The sequence below is a fragment of the Megascapheus bottae genome, chromosome 17, assembly GCF_031878675.1.
Source record: "Megascapheus bottae isolate mThoBot1 chromosome 17, mThoBot2.hap1, whole genome shotgun sequence".
Taxonomy (NCBI): Eukaryota; Metazoa; Chordata; class Mammalia; order Rodentia; family Geomyidae; genus Megascapheus; species Megascapheus bottae.
The window spans coordinates 32,318,521-32,335,367 of record NC_143525.1 but is presented as its reverse complement, the minus strand read 5'-3'; the positions used below and the strand labels follow the sequence as shown (position 1 = coordinate 32,335,367).

Below are 16,847 nucleotides of genomic sequence, written 5' to 3'. Positions count from 1 at the left end.
GACAGGGATGTGGCTGAACTCTACACAGGATGAAGTTTTCCTTTGCAGACCAGGGTCAGGTAGAGCTCAGTGGTAGCCTTACATCTGTAATCCTTGCTACTCAGGAGGCTGAGATCTGAGGATCAAGGTTCAAAGCCAGCCAGGGCACAAAAGGACCTGAGACTGTTATCTCCAATTAACCTCTAGAAAATGGGAAGTGGAGCTTGGCTCAAGGGTAGGGTGGTAGCTTTGAGCTGAAGAGCTCAGGGACAGCACCAAGGCGAGTTCAAGCCCCGTGGCCCACCAAAATAAAGAAATAAAGAAAGAAAGAAATAGATAGCCTTAAGCTAACTTCTAAATGATCCAAGCCCCTAGAGTATTCTGAAACAAAATCAGGTTGCCTTTAAAATTCTTTATCCCAGTGACAACAGCTCTACCCTCTAATATTTACAAATATGTGTATATATATATATCTAATATGTCTATATATGTATATGTGTCTGTCTATAGATAGCCATGAGACAGTAGAGCGATATTTCTATTGGGATTAGCTCTACCCTTTTTTAAAAAAAAAAGCATTAAAATGGTCTTTCTTGTGTTCTAATCAATCCCCAGGTCCCCAATCAGAAGGGCCCCCATTTCTTGGTGGGAGGCAGTCTTGTGTGAAGGTTACTTCCTCATCACTCGCCTCTAGCGATGCTGGAACATCACACACATGGGGCTCTTCAAACAGGCTGTCAAGAGCCAGGCCTGCCCTCTGGATGAACTCTGGACACTTTCGGGTAAGGGGGATGGGTGTGTGTGTGCGTGTGCGTGCGCGCGCACGCGCGCGCTCATGAATCCCCAGGGACGATACTCTTCTCTGCGGCCAGTATCTGTATGGATGTGTTGTACACGAGTGGGTGGGAGGTGGGTGGGATCATACTGAGAGGAACGAGGGATGTGGAAGGTTCTGGATAATGATGACAATTAGATCTTTTCCAGCAGCCTTTAAGCTCCATGGGGTCTGACAGTTCCTGAGCAGAGCATCTGAAGTCTTACTAGGCCAAGGCTGGCTCTGTAGTTGACGGTTAAATCATAGGCATGTGGGTTACAGCTCAGGGCAATCCCAGATGCCATGCCTGGATCATACAGATGAGTCAAACACTCATGTTCTCAGGGGGGTTGGGAGTGGGGAACCCCACAAAGCACAACTGAATATATTCCAAATTATGCTTAATTTTGTTTTATTTTGTTTTTGCCAGTCCTGGTGCTCAAACTTAGGGCCTGGGCACTGTCCCTGAGCTTCTTTTACTCACTCTCACTCTATCACTTGGCCAAAGTGCCACTTCTGGTTTTTTCTGTATAGGTGGTACTGAGGAATCAAACCCAGGGCTTCATTCATGCTAGGCAAGAACTCTACCACTAAACCACATTCCCAGCCCACTTAAAAACTTTTGCCTGGCAAAGAAATATTCCACCACTCTTGTCATATGAAAACATCTGGCAGTAGAAATGATTTACAGTCAATCAGGCAAGTTAAAAAAAATACATTGCGTAGCATGCCTTCCACAAATATTTCAGAATACAACAGTGAAAGATATTATCTTTCCAATGGTTTCTATTTAAAACCACCTGGGGGGGGGGGAGAGGAGAAAAGCAAGCCACACTGGGAGCTTCTTTTCCTATTTTTAGTTCTCTATCCCTAAAGTACAGACTTCCCTGCACTTCCGCATTTTGATGGTAGTTTTGTAACATGATGTCAAGGTATGGAGACTCTTGATACATCCTGAATTCTCAAAGAATGCACTTCCTCCATATTCCTGGTAAGTGGACTCAGCACTATAGGGGTTTGGGGTGGGTGGAAGGCAGCATTTCCTGCTTGAAGGGGATACTTAGTCTAAGCAGCAGCAGCAGCAGCAGCAGCAGCAGCAGCAGCAGCAGCAGCAGCAGCAGCAGCGCTAACCTGCCTGGCATCTGGCTTCCAGCAGAGCCGTTCAGCCCCTCACCCCTCGGGCTTCTTTAACTGAATTAGCCGTATTAAGTGCCTTGGTAGCCCAGGGAATGAATGCAGTCCATCAGTGTCTGGGAAAGCATGTTCGCAGGGTATAATTCTGCCTGAGGAGAATGGACTCTCTAGCACATGGGCCTAAACTGCAGAGTAACAGAGCCCTAAATCTCCAGTTGCAGATTTACAGCCTCCATTCTCCTTCTTTACTACAAATACAATCCGGCAGTAATGGTCTAACACAGCAACGCCATCACCAACTGGCTGATGGTGCGCATAAAAGCAATGTCAACCAAAAACTATGAGTTTATAAAAGGGAACAAACCCTCAACAGTGACAAGAACATGAAACCCATTAACAATTTAAACACTGGCCATTTTTTATTTCTCACCTTGAAGCTATTATTGCTGGTAGAAAGCTTCTCAGTGGAGTTAACCACTGAAGGGAAGGGGTTAGGAAGCCAGCTTAATTCTGTGTGTGTCTTGGCTCTAGGGCTTGAGCTCGAGTTCTGGACACTGTCCCTTAGCTTTTTTGCTCAAGGTTGTGTGTATGTCTTTTTTTTTTTTTTTCTCAAAGCTGATGTTCTACCACTTGAGGCACAACTTATTTCTCAGCTTAACTTTTTTCCCCCCCTACTTGTGAGGTTTGAACTCAGGGCCTGGGCACTGTCCCTGGGCTTCTTTTGCTCAAGGTTCACATTCTACCACTTGAAACACTTGTTTATGTGGCTCTGAGGAATTGAACCCAGGGCTTCATGCATGCAAGGCAGGAACTCTACCACTAGGCCGCATTCCTAGCCCCTTAACTTTTTTTTTTTTAATTGTTACTATAAAGGTGATTGCACAGAGGGGTTACAGTTACGTAAGTCAGGTAAAGAGAACATTTCTTTTTGGACAATACTGCCCTTTCCCTCACTGTCTCCCATAGTGTTACTCTTTCAATTTTTTTTTGTCAGTCTTGAGACTTGAACTCTGGGCCTGGGCATTGTCCCTGTGCCCTTCAGCTCAAGGCTACTGCCCTACTTGTTGAGCCACAGCACTATTTCCGATTTTCCAGTGGTTAATTGGAGATAAGAATCTCACAGACTTTAGTGCCCTGGCTGGCTTTAAACTGTAATTCTCAGATCTCAGCCTCCTGAGTAGCTAGGATTATAGGTGTGAGTCACTCCACCCAGCTTTTTTTTTTTTCTAGCTGGAACTCAGGGCCTGGGCATTGTCCTTGGGCTTTCTCAAGGCTAGCACTCTACCACTTGAGCCAAAACACCACTTCTGGCTTTTCCTGTGTGTGTTGTACTGAGGGCTTTGTGCATGCTAGGCAAGCACTCTACTGCTAGGCCACACTCCCAGTCTCAACTTTACTCTTAAGGCAAGATGTACATGGCTTGAACTCTTGCAAATAGGAACTCCATCTGGTCATTTGTAATTTAAAAGAAGGTCTTGGAAAATTACATAACAGGCTGTCCTCTAATAGGCTTATAGTTGTTCTCCAGAATCATATTGAATAAATGCCATTGAATTGGATGATAGAAGAATCTGTACAGTGGAGAGAATAGCAGAATATGTTTTAGAGTGACATTTGAAAAAAGATCAGTTTTAGACAGTATAATACTTCCATGTTCCTCTGAGAGGTTATTTCAGTGTTAGCTCAAATCTTTTAAAGGTGGCCACTAGAATATGTTAATGGTCACCAGAATATTTCTACTCTGAACATGTTGGCTGTGATATGTAGCCTTACCCATGGTTACCTTCTAGTCTATAGGTAACCAGATGCAAAGGTTACAACTAACTTTCACAACCCAACATAGGACTCTCCCACCTAAAAACAAAACAAGGGACCAGGAGCATAGCCTAGTGGTAGAGTGCTCGCCTAGCATGCATGAAGCCCTGGGTTCAATTCCTTAGTACTACATACTCAGAAAAAGCCAGAAGTGGTGCTGTGGCTCAAGTGGCAGAGCGCTAACCTTGAGCAAAAAGTGTCCAAGGACAGTGCACAAGCCCTGACTTCAAGCCCCAGGACTGGCAAAACAAAACAAAACAAAAAATTGCTGTGAAATTATCTGGGGGAAAATACTGGAGTAGGCCATGTTTTCTTCCATGCCTTTCTTATTCCTCATCTCTTCAGTGAAAATGAAGAGTGGACCTTAAGAGATACATAGCTTCCCATTATTGGGTCATTTCTCCTAAAACCAAGTTCTACTTCCTGTGCTGTAAATCAGGTAAAGTCATGGCAATAGAAAAGTCATTTTCTTTGTAAGTTTGACCTTTTCTGTGTATGTATGTAATCTGGTAAACAGTTCATCTCAATACTCGGAGGGAAACAAATTCTGGTTTTCTAAAGGGAAGGGGAAAAAAACACATTAAACATACTTATATATCTCTACATACACACACACACACACACACACACACACACACACACACACACTCTGGAAGTGAAAGTCCTTGATTACATAAAGTGTGCTGTTTATAATTTAATATAATGGTTAATCTGTACTAATGAGCCTGGAGAAGCATAACTAACTAAAATTGAAGAATAATTCTTATTTGGTAGTGAAGGAAATGTCATTAATATATAGTAAACACAGGCTTCAGTGGTGAGAATATTTTAAGACTTTATCTCATAGAGGAACATTAACTTATCTCCAGACTCATGCTGGTAGAAAGAAAGAAATTGCTTCAGCAGGGTTCTCAGTGGTTCACATCTGTAACCCTTGCTACTCAGGAGGCTGAGATGTGAGGATCCCAGGTCAAAGCCAACTCCTGACAGAAAAGTCCCAGAGAATCCTTAATCCAATCAACCAGCAAAAAGTCAGAAGTAAAGATGTGACTCAAGTAGCAAAGCACTAGCCTTAAGCAGAAAAAGCTAAGTGAGTGCATGAGGAGCCCCAGAATTCAAGCCATTACACTTACTGGTTTGTAAGTGTCTTTTCACAAAGCCAAACACAGACTACCAGGAAAATAAAGAGAAGTTACACCAAAGGCCATCAAACAAGGAACGAACACAAATTGATTTTGCTCCCCAGCGGGCAAGGCCATCAAGCTCCCATCACTGCCAGTACAAGAGTGTAGGACAATGGTTAGCCTCTCTGGCACTGTTTCCGGGGTGGGGAAGAGTTCAGGAAATGGCTTTCCTGGACCTACACAATCAACTCCCATGAAACCTTTCTCCAGCCTGAGTCACCACCATAAATGCGGGCCCCATCCCCGCATTCCAGTAACAGTCCTTCCTTCCTCCCTCCGCCCCAAACAAAGGGGACAACAGTGTGTTGGGGTGGGAGCAACTTGAAATAAGATATGGCTCCCCAAATGGAAGGAAGTCACAGGGGAGATTGACGCCATAAAGGCAGTTGTATCCTGGTGAAATGCTGGCAGATGGGGTCATAAACATTTCCTTCTCCCTTTGCTAACAGCCACCAGTCAGCCTCATCTTTATCTTTATCTTCCTGGCAGGTCATAAATCCCATTCACTCAAGCCTCTCGCCCAGCTGGGCTGTGCCAGGCAAGTTTACTTCCTGTAAAGGGGTTCACTTCAGCAAATAGAAGGGGAAGACAGGAGGAAATCTATGCTGATGGTGCAGGGGTGTGTGTGCGTGTGTGCGTGTGTGTGCGTGTGTGTGTATGAAATATGACTTGAGAAGAACCTCAAGGAAGGGGTTTGGTCAGATCAAGAAATGTCCAAGCTGCTTAGCACAAAGTAAGAGTATCCATTGAGAAGAAGACAGCTTTTCAGGGAAAATGGGTCAGGGACATTCACTTTAAAATAACCTGTGTAAACACACACACACACAAGCCAGGTGCTGATGGCTTGTGCCTATTATTCTAGCTATTTAAGAGGATGAGATCTGAGGATCAGAGTTCAAAGCTAGCCCGGGCAGGAAAGTCCACAAGCCTCTTATTAACAATAAACTACCCAAAAGCTGGAAGTGGAGCCGTGGCTCAAGTGGTAGAATGCTAGCCTTAAGCACTAAAGTCCCTGAGGTCAAGCCTTATTACTGACACACAAAAATTAAAAGTAAAAAAGCATCATTTTTATGAACACATTCTAACAGAAATAAACTATTTTGACAAAACTTTTTTTTTTTTTTTTTTACCAGTCCTGGGCTTGAGCTCAGGGCCTGAGCACTGTCCTTGGACTTTCTCAAGGCTAGAGCTCTACCACTTGAGCCTCAGCACCACTTCTGGCTTTTTTTTTTTTCTATATGTGGTACCGAGGAATCAAACCCGGGTCTTCATGCATGCTAGGCAAGCACTTTAACCACTAGGCCAAACTCCCGGCCCCAAAACTTTTTTTTTTTTTGTTATTCCTGGGGCTTAAACTCAGGACCTGGGCACTGATGTCAAGCTTTCTCAGGGCTAACACTTTATCATTTGAGCCACAGCACCACTTCCGGCGTTTTCTGTGTATGTGGTACTGAGGAATCCAACCCAGGGATTCGTGCACTCCAGGCAAGCACTCTACTGCTAGGCCACACTCCCAGCCCCGACAAAAACTTTATAAATAGTGATGGTGTCAGGCTACTCTTAGTATATAAACAGTTCTTTGCTTGGATAGGGTTGGGATAAAAGCATTTGTCTAGACTGGCTTATTTCACTGTTGACTTTAAAAAGAATTGTTCTTTTTATTAATATATTTTAGTTGTACAGAACAATAGGTTTTACTATAACATTTTCACACGTGCATGTAATGTATTTTGGTAATTTTACCCCCATTTACATTATTTAGTCCCTCTCCCTCATCTCTCTTTCTAAACAACTCTTCTTCTACTTTCATGATTTAACACACACACACACACACACACACATACACACACACACACAAACCAAACAAACCAACAAAAACTAGATTTGCTGGGTGCCAGTGGCTCACGCCTGTAATCCTAGCCACTCAGGAGACAGATCTGAGGATCGCAGTTTTAAAGCCAGCCAGGGCACAAAAGTCTGAGACTCTGATTTGCAATGAATCAGTGAAAAAAGCTGGAAGTGGAGTTATGGCTCAAGTGGTAGCCTTGAATGCTAGCCTTGAGTGCAAAACTCAGGAGCAGTAGAGGACCCAGACCCTGAGCTCAAGCTCCATGATGGGCACAGGCCCTGCACACAAGCACATGCACATGCAAGCATGTGCACATACACATTTTACATGAAAGAAAATACTCAATAATTCATATATAACTTTTCTTTATCTTTAGGTACTTTTTAGATGGGCTTTTGGTATTTGCCCAGAGTCAGCCTTGGAAAGCAATCCTGTTTAGAGCCTCCATGAAGCTGGGATCATAGTTGTGTATCACTACACATTTTTTGTGAGTCATGGGGCTTGAACTGGGCCTGGGTGCTGTCCCTGAGCTCTTCAGCTCAAGGTTACTGCCCTACAATTGAGCCAAGCCCCACTTCCCATTTTCTAGAGGTTAATTGGAGATAAGTCTCAGGTCCTTTTGTGCCCTGGCTGTCTTTGAACCTTGATCATCAGATCTCAGCCTCCTGAATAGCTAGGATTATAGGCTGGTGGCTCGCTAACTTTTTGTTCAAGCTGGCTTTGAATTGTGATCCTCCTTAGCTCTGCCTCTCAAGTAGTGGGGATTACAGGTCCACTCCTGGCTCTGTGTGACATGGAAGAGAGAAACACAGAAACATGGAGATAGCCCTAATAAGTTTATTGTAGTAATCCTAACAAATGGATTTGGATCCCAGCCCTGACACCTTATGGCATGGGACTTTGGGAAAGTTACTTAACCTGTCTGTGCCTCAATGTCCTCATCTGTAAAATGGGTACAAGGATAGTCTCTTTCTCACTTAATGTATGTCAGCCACTTAGAACAGAGCTTGACTGAGCACGCTGGCTCATGCCTGTAATCCTAGCTGCTCAGGAGGCTGGGATTTGAGGATTGTGGTTCAAAGCCAGCCCAGGCACTAAAGAACATGAGACTTTTATCTCCAATTAACCACCAGAAAACCGGAAGTGGTGCTGTGGCTCAAGGGGTAGAGTGGTAGCCTTGAGCTGAAGAGCTCAGGGACAGTGCCCAGGCTCAGAGTTCAAGCCCCACAACAGACAAAAAAAAAAAAAAAAAAAAAAAAAGAACAGAGCTGGGAGCAGTGTTAGGACTCTGTACTTTTTACCTTGTGTACACAATGGAAGGCATAGGGAATATAGTCATTTTTATGGTATTTAAAGTGAAGGATGTTAGCTGGGTGTGAGTGGCTCATATCTATAGTCCTAGCTACACAGGAGGCTGAGATCTGAGGATCACGACTTGAAGCGAGCCCAGGGAGGAATGTCTAGTAGACCCTTATCTTCAGTAAACCACCAGAAAATGCTGAGCCATCTCAATGAACCATGGCTCAATGTGGTAGACCACTAGCCTTGAGGAAAAACAAAAAAAAACAATGCTCAGGAACAGTATTCAGGACCGGAGTTCAAGCCCCATGGCCATCATAAAACAATTAAAATATTACAGTCTATGAGACTCTTATCCCCAATTAACCACGAAAAAGCCAGAAGTGGAGCTGTAGCTCAAGTGGAAGAGCACCAGCTTTGACAGAAAAGGCGAAGAGACAGAACTTAGGTCCTAGCACTGAAAAAAAAGCACAAAAGGCTGGGGATGTGGTTCAAGTGGTAGAACATTTGCCTGGCAAGACTGAGGCTGAATTCAAAATACCAATAATGCCAAAACCAACTAACCAAACATCGACGACAAAAATTGTTGGGCAAGGCCTGGCACAGTGGTGTATACTTGTAATCCTAGCTACTGGGATGTAGAGATAGAAGGATCAAGGTCAGACCGAGGCAAAAGTGGGAGCCCTTTTCTGAGAAACAAGGTAAAAGCAAAAGGACTAGGGCCACAGCTCAAGTGGTACTTCTCTAACAAGAACTTAATTCAATCCCCAATATTGCCAGAAATAAAACCAACCAGACAATAAATCCTGCAGGAGTAAGAAATTTAATATGTAGCCCATATGATTTCAATGGTACAATGTAATCCGAATGACAATTGAAAAGAACTGATGTAGTCCACGTGAATGCTCAGGCAGAGAAGAAAGGGTAGCTTAAATTCGAATAATCCCAGAGGGGCTGCCTAGAGGTAGGTAGTGGTGTTCTGGGTGGAAGATAAATAGAATTTCCACCAACAGAAAAGGCTTCATAGTGAGCCTTTCCCACCCCCACCTCTCAACCCCTCCCCCAAATTATCTAACTGAAACATACCTCCACACTCTAAATTTAGCTAAGAAAACTTGTCTAAAGCATATAAATAATTGAGATCCTCCCATAGCTACTAGCTTGTCAAAAGGAAAGTTGTTCAATCCGACTATTGGGCTGGCCCCCAAAGCCCTCTGTTTGTGGCCTTTTTGCATGTTGAATCCCATTCACTGTACCTTACTCTCTCAGCTTTGGCCTCATTAGAATGGAAAAGGTCAAGTTTCAAAAGCCTAAAACAGCGATTTCAACTAGAAATGCCAACTTAACCTTCACCACAGCGACACCACTTTAGCACAGGATTGAAAGATTGTACCTCCTATAAAATATGAGGAGGGAATGTGAATCGGAGCACGTTATCATTCTTTCCCGAGGTTATATTTAAAAGTAGAATTTGGGAGGTAATATTTAAGATCACAATTTGAATTTGACTAAAAATGATGGCTTGCTGATAGCTGTTGACACATATGGCTTATCTGGGAGAACGCAGAGGCCTCGTAATGGAGAGAGGAAGAGACAAGGAGGATCCACCAACACGGAAAGGGAGCAATCTGTCGAAAATGACACAGATTTGTTAGCGCTCTGAAGGAGAAGAGGGCACTTTAGGGCATTTCGCGGGCCTGCTGGTTGGAGCGCTGGCTTTTTACCTGCAGCGTCCTGTGTTGTCTCTCCTCTGCCAATGCTGCTGTGCAAATCACTCCTGGCTTTGCTTTTTTTCTTCCCTACTCTTTGTATGTGGTTTCATTAACTCCCATTTCATGTGTTACAGCAGGGATGCTTCGAAACCTTTATAATCTCATAGGATTTGAGATATTTTATTTTCCCGATATTTTTCTCCATACTGCCATTCTCATTAACTGAGAGGTCAGAATTTAGATAAATATGCCTTTTTCCCCTCCCCCCATCCCTCCCTCCCTCCCTCCCTCCCTCGTTCCCTCCCTTCCATTCCTCTCCCTCCCTCCCTCCCTTCCTTCTCCTTTCCTTCCTTCCTTCCCTCCTTCCTTCCTTCCTTCCTTCCTTCCTTCCTTCCTGTACCGGGGCTTGATCTTGGGTGTTCATGCTCTTGCTTGGCTTTTCTGATCCAGGTAATACTCTACCACTTGAACCACAGCTCAACCTCCCTACCCCCCACCTCTTTCTCTTAAATCAGTTCATGAGAAATAAGTCTTACGGACTTTCCTGTCCTGGCTGGTATTGAACCATGATTCACAGCCCTCAGCCTCCTGAGTGTCTAGGCTTATAGGTTTGAGACTTCCTGTGGCCAGGCTCCACTTTCTCTAAGAAAAACAAGCAAGCAAGCAAGCAAGCAAGCAAGCAAGCAAACAACTTCAAGATCTGGTATTGTTGATCTCGATTATCATTCTTTACTTGTTTAATCATCTCTGTTATATAACTCCACCTATCTGGAATTACAATTCCATTTCTAACAGCTCTGCACCTGCAGATGTAAGGGGGATTAAAAAGTGGATTAAGGAATGTCATCATAAAACAAGCCAGGTCCTTAGGGAGAAGACCTGAGAGACAAGTAACTTAGTCTAAACGGAAAGGTACCAAGTGGTAATAAAACCAAAATGGGAAATCATGAAAATAAAATAGCTGTGCATTAAAAATATATTTGGGCCAGCTTCTCTGTGCTTGTGTTCTGTAATATTAACTGCTTCAACCTGCCTCCAATGAGAGCTTTGAGTTCTCAAAGAAAATCCTTTAATTCGGTTAAACATCCGCTACCCTAAAAGGACTCCACAGTACCCCATAAAACATTATTTATCTGTGTGCGTTAACGGCACGATACTGTAATTTCCAGAATAAATGCGAGGTGTAAATTGTTGTTTATGTTGGATCCTGACTGTCTTTACGAGAAACAAAGTGAAAACGGAATGTTTGCAGCTTTATTTCTTCCGTTAAAATCTATTGTGCAGCAGGAAACGTGCCAGTGGAGTTTCTTAATGAACACTTACAAAGACAGTTGGTTAAGAGCAAACATAGAGAATCACCTCCAAAGCAAGTCCTTTTCTATTCGGCATTCTTTTCATTTAAATCAAGCCAAATTAAAGTGAAAGTGGCATCACTCACATTGTTCTAGTTAAGAGCTTGTCAGCATTTTTATGCAAAACCTTCTTGTAACAACTTTATAACTTGAAAAGGACAAGGGAAAAAAAATTCAACTAAGCGCACAAACAAAAACAAATGGAAGCCACACTGTCAGGAGCTTTGGCCTGGAAATGAATTGTTGATTTTATTTATCTTTAATGACTTAAAAAAAAAAGTCTATCTTGGGGGCAAAAGATATAGATATCCTAGTGATTGAACATGTTTGCCTGAGTTTTTTCTTGGCTTTTTCAAAATAATAGCTTTTCCAAAACATTTAGCTATAAAATTGATTAAAACATGAAATTCTTGATGTGTTTGGATTTTCTAAAGGTCATTAAATATTAGAAATTTCATTGTGCCACCTCTCCATCCCCTGGAAAAACATACCACACACACACACACACACACACACACACACACACATTTTCTCACAAGACATGAAAAAGTTATGAGGATTTCAAGTCAGATATAAACAGGACTGTCAAATTCCAAACTTCTTTTTTTTTCTGTTTCTCTGAGCAGAATTTTTAATTCCCAGACACCATGACTAAACTCTCACTAAGAGCAGATAATCTCTCAATGTATGCACAAGGTATTTGTTCATGATTTCTTCTGGGGGAAAATAGCTGTTTAGGTTTTAGGGGTAAGAATTTACTGTTCCTGTGTAACAGCTGCCCTTACCTGATAAAACTATGATGATTCTTCCTGAACCATTATGACTTATCAGTTCAATGACCAACAAACTATAAAATAGATTCTAACCGCCCCCAAAGGGTTGGTGCAGACTCCTGAGTAAATAATATATGGTAAAGATGGAGAGAAAGCGATAGGGAGAAGATGGGAGAGAGATGGAGAGCTGGGAGAGGGAGAAAGTAGGGGGAGGGGAGGAAGGAAGCCAAATGAGTTTTGGGAAAAAAGAAACCCTACCTTTTAAAATTTTTATTCATTTTTTTATTTAGTCAGTTGTGGGGCTTGAACTCTGGGTCTGTGCCCTGTCCCTGAGCTCTTCAGCTCAAAGCTAGTGCTCTACCCCTTGAGCCACAGTGCCACTTCTGGTTTTCTGGTGATTAATTGGAGATATGAATCTCACAGACTTTCGTGCCTGGGCTGGCTTTGAACTGTGATGTCAGATCTCAGCTTCCTGAATAGCTACATTCTTAAATTTTAAATCTTGAACTCGAAGAGATGAAACATCAGGAAATTATCAGGATGCCATTTTAGCATCTTATTCCTCTTAAGAACTTAATGATTAGAAAGAATTCAAGAGATTTTATATTAGATGCACTGGAATTTAAAAAGTGAACCCAAGAATTAAGGTACCGTGATTACAATGTCCAGTGCTCTGAATCTGTGAGGGTGGGGGTGGGGGTGGGGCACGTGAGCACGTACAGATCCAGTTGCCTGCAACCACAGGCAATATGAGGGAGGAACTTTGATCTATATACTGTACTTAAGTCAAGTTTTCCTAATTGCTTCGGCTTCCCTGGAGGTCTCTGCTGCTTTATTGCTTAAATCAATGCTGTAGAACTTCTGAGCCTGGTAGTACAGTTAGAGTTAGATTTGCTTTTAGATTTTGAAAACGGGAATCAAATTATTGCTTAGATTTTCATCCTACAGATCGAGTGGCTTCATCCTGGCCCCTCATGGGAACATATTACTGTGGTTATCTGGTCCTCTCTCTCCACACAACACTGCAGCATGATGTCAGTATGGCGGGATTCAGGCAGTAAGCAACCTGAGCCTTTTTTTTTTTTTCCCAACAGGCAAGGCTATGGATCTTTCTCTGAAGATTGGCAAGACCAAAGGAGAAAGAAAGAAAGGTGTGTGTGTGTGCGCGCGCATGCGTGCGCACGTTCGAGCTGTGACAAGACAATAATAGTATAAGCAATAGCAATAAGAGGAGGGAGGGAGGAGGGAGGAGAGACATGTAAAGATTCAGTGGTGTTCCAGAGAGATCTGCGGGATGTTTGCCAAAGCCCACACGACTCTTGACTCAAGACAGAGCTAGTGGTTTTTATGAGCAATGGCTTCATTTCCCTCTAAAATTACACAAGTGCCATTTCTTGGTGTGATTTTACAGAGATCACATATGGTAGCTATTTTCTCCAAGGGGACCCAAATTAGGTATAGGTTAAGATGGCTACAAGGAGACTTCTTTCAGGCATTGGTGCCCAGTACATTCTCTTCCACCTAACCTGGATGCCCCGCTGCATTCTGTGATGAGTCCTCTTCTCCAGTATTGTGGAAGGGAGCCCAGCTCACGTCACACCTCTCCTAGCTCCCTCTGGAGATCAAGAGATCCTGGTGGCTTTGGCGGCCACCAAGGAGAAGGCAACGGAGCACAGTTCAGATAAACTTTTGATAAAATGTCATAACAAACCCCTCATCAGGAAGTAGGAAAGGTCACACAGTGGGGAAAAAAAAGAAAGAAAAGAAAATATAACTGCTTTCTTATGAGGAAAATATTATGAGTTCTTCTCCTTTTTCAGCTTTTATGGAAGGAGATTCTGCCAGTTCCTTCAGAAAAAAATAAGAAAAAGTAGTTTTAAAATGAGATTATGCACCTTCAGGGTGCCATTAGGAAGTTTTACTGTACTGAGATGACATGAAAGCTCTGGAATTAATATCCCTGAGATGCTTCAAACCTGCAATAGCAATTATTGTACTACGTGTCCCTGGATAAATAATAGGGCCATTCAACTAATTAGCTTCAATGATTTCAGCTCCCTGTAAATTCTCTCTCACTCGGCTATAAAAATAACACTAGGAAAACTTTTGGGAAGAGAAAGTTCTTTCAGGAGATGTTTTCCTTTCTCTCTCTCCCCTCCTTTCAGTTCAAAATATACAATGGGTAAAGTAACTTGCATTTCTAATCACAAAGGTGAAGCAGAATAGCTGGTATTTGTACATTATTAATTGCCACTTAATGTAGTGGAACACATTGTTTTAAATGTCTTATCTTCCATAGAAGATCCAAATATTTCGAGATATTTAAACTATTTTCTGAATGTGTAGTATAATCTATTGTATCTGCATGGGTCACAGAATGCAAACCTCAAATGCACACACACACACACACACACACACATACATATGATTAAAGAGAAATGTACTACCTCCTTCTATCTACAACCCTAATAAAATATTACTGTTATATTTCAGAATGTGGACATTATGTTACATTCCTGATGGTGTTCTTAGAACGTGAATTCATTCTTTCTTAAACAATTGTTATTCTAAAGGTGATGTACAGAGAGGTTACAGTTTTGTAAGTCGGGTAATGAGTACATCTCTTTTTGGACAGTGTCACCCCATTAATTGGTTCGTAACCATTGACTGAGGACCCACTAGATGCAATGTATGAAGTTCCTTCTATACATTGTCTTGGAAGAAAGGTAGATTTACTCAAATCTATTATTATTATTATTTTTTTTTTGCCAGTCCTGGGCTTGAGCTCAGGGCCTGAGCACTGTCCTTGGACTTTCTCAAGGCTAGAGCTCTACCACTTGAGCCTCAGCACCACTTCCGACTTTTTTCTATGTATGTGGTACCAAGGAATCGAACCCGGGTCTTCATGCATGCTAGGCAAGCACTTTAACCACTAGGCCAAACTCCCGGCCCCTCAAATCTATTATTATTCCCTGTTAAAGTGACAAGGAGCCGGATGCTGGTGGCTCAGACCTGTCATCTTAGGCACTCGGAGGATGAGATCTGAGGATGACAGTTCAAAGCCAGTCCAGGCAGGGAAGTCCTTTGAACTCTTATCTCCAACTAACCATGGAGTCTGAAAGTGAAGCTGTGGCATAAGTGGTAAAATACTTCTTATGAGTCGAAAAAGCCAAAGAACAAGGTCCTGAGTTCAAGTCTCAATACTGGCAAGCATGCTTGCACGCACGCACACACACGCACACGCACACACTTATATCATTTACATATGCACACACAGTGAGTGACAAGGATTCCCCTATACTTCCATTCCTTAAAAATATTAAATCCTGTAAATCCAAAGTGACAAGAACATGAGCTCAAATGCTAAGAAGTACAATTATACTGTCATGATCTAATGGCCTGAGGATGTACAACATGGCCCAGAGGTTCAAATGTTTGGAAAGCTTGGCTTTATACTGCGTTGCTCTTTTCCTTTGGGGAAGCTGTTGAGGTGTCTTCTTTTCCTTTCTGGGAAATTCCCCTACAGGAAGCTCCTCCCCCCTGCAGGCCTCTGCTCAAGGAACCTCACCCCAGGCTCAGTCATGGTGTGTGTGGTGGTGGAGGCGGGGAGAGGTTGGAGGGTCTCGGTGAGGACTTGAAGAGGAAAAAGATTCTGAAGCCTCATCATAGGCATGCACTTTAATTAACAGCACATAATTGAAATGAAAGCCAGACACAATGACGGGCTCTGGAAGTGGAATTCTGTGCATGTGTGAAGAATGACTGACTGCAGCCGTTGGTTGGTTCTCATTAGCGGCGACCTGTGCTACTTTCTGGGTCTCCCATTTTTGCTCTGCTGCTTACAGGCAACTTCTTAGTTTCTTTAATTTCTTAGCCACATATAAAAGGATTTTTCCTTTTATGCGGTAATACAGGACTTATTAAGTATATGTACAGAGACAGTTATGGGGCACATTACAATGAAGGATACAATATAATAGAGAATACCATATAACAGATAGAAAATTCCTACCTTCCACTGAAGCACTATATAGTTATTAAGCTCAAAGTGATTCTCCTAAAATGGGTAATCATGTAATCTAGCAAAGTGACTAATACCTTTTCTTTCTTTCTTCCCTCCCTCCCTCCCTTCCTTCTTTCCAAACAGGGTTTCACTCTGTAGCCTAGACTCACCCGAAACTCACTATATAGTCCAGGCTGGCATTGAAGTTGAGAACTCTGCCTTACTTTCCCCAGAGCTGGGATTATAGGCATGTACCACCATACCAGGACAAAAGGTTAACTTTCTAATAAAAAATGGAAATGTTTCCAGACATTGGTGGTTTACACCTGTACTCGGGAGGCTGAGGATTGTGGTTTGAAGCCAGCCCAGGCAGAAAAGTCCATGAGATAGACTCCTTTCTCCAAGAAACTACCATAAAAGCCAGAAGTGGCACTGTGACTCAAGTGGTAGTGTGCTAAACTTGAGCAAAAGAAGTTCAGAGACAGTGTCCAGGTGCTGAGTTCAAACCCCACCCAGGACTGGCATACACACACACACACACACACACACACACACACACACACACACTAAAGGTTAAAAATGTCCCTTACTTAAACAAAAGGTGGCTAGACTTTATATAGTTCCGCTATGCAACTAGTCCACGTTCTTTCAGCATCTTCTCTCCCCACCTGAAAATATACCCCTAAGAGCTGTCTAGCAGATTTGTAATCTCAACCCCCATCATTTTTCCTTTGCAGCAATCTGCAGCCTCAGCTTGTGAGAAATGCAGTCTGCTCACCCTAGGAGAATATAAGTCATAACGTTTGTTTTGGAAATCTATTTTGCCCAATTTTTCTCAATGAAATAAATTCTATAAATGAAATAAAACTGACACTGCAATATTTACTAAATCGCTACCTTCTGTGTGCCACTTAACGCCCGACTACCGTTGCT

General features: G+C 42.6%; 1 protein-coding gene across 1 annotated transcript in view; it reads right to left on the bottom strand.

Moving 5' to 3' along the window:
* Skap1 (src kinase associated phosphoprotein 1) overlaps positions 1 to 16,847 on the bottom strand; it is a 255,916-nt gene that overhangs the window by 109,981 nt on the left and 129,088 nt on the right. The window lies entirely within an intron of this gene.